Below are 632 nucleotides of genomic sequence, written 5' to 3'. Positions count from 1 at the left end.
TGAAGCCTTTAAGTTAAACTACATTGGAATCTGGCTAATGTATATTCTTTCTTCGTTTTCCTTGTCTTTTCTTTTTGGAAAGCAATATGAAAAGAAACTTATCAGCAGCTTGTAAAATGTACATATAATAGAAAATGAAGGCTCACTGAGTTTTTTTGACTTTCTCATGGTGAGATTGTAATTATCTTTGGTACATATGTATACTGTATATGGCATGTGGAGTTTTGCAGCCTACAAAACCACATCCTCCCTCTATTTTCCCCCCAGTTACACAGAGTATTGGCATAAATGTAGTGTGTTTAACCAAAGTTCTCGTACTTTTTAAAAAACCAAACAGCAAACTTAAAACTTGGCAATGACACTAACCAGACTAAGACGTATAACTTAATTTATCAGGAAAATGCTCTACACAGTTTCCTACTTGAGGGTTGATAACCAGCAGTAACCAGCACACAGAATCTTGTGATTTCTGTTATTCTTCGGCACAATGTGAGAACCTAAGTCAGTAGAAGTCTTAGTAATAGTACTGAGGTATTTGTAATCATGAAGGATTAGCTTTTGTGCTCCTACTTGCTCTTATTTATCACAGGTATTAGGTGACTTTGGTCCTATAAAAATTCATAATCCATAAT

Source organism: Hyperoodon ampullatus (assembly GCF_949752795.1).
Source record: "Hyperoodon ampullatus genome assembly, chromosome: 12".
Lineage (NCBI taxonomy): Eukaryota > Metazoa > Chordata > Mammalia > Artiodactyla > Ziphiidae > Hyperoodon > Hyperoodon ampullatus.
This window is presented reverse-complemented; position numbering follows the sequence as displayed.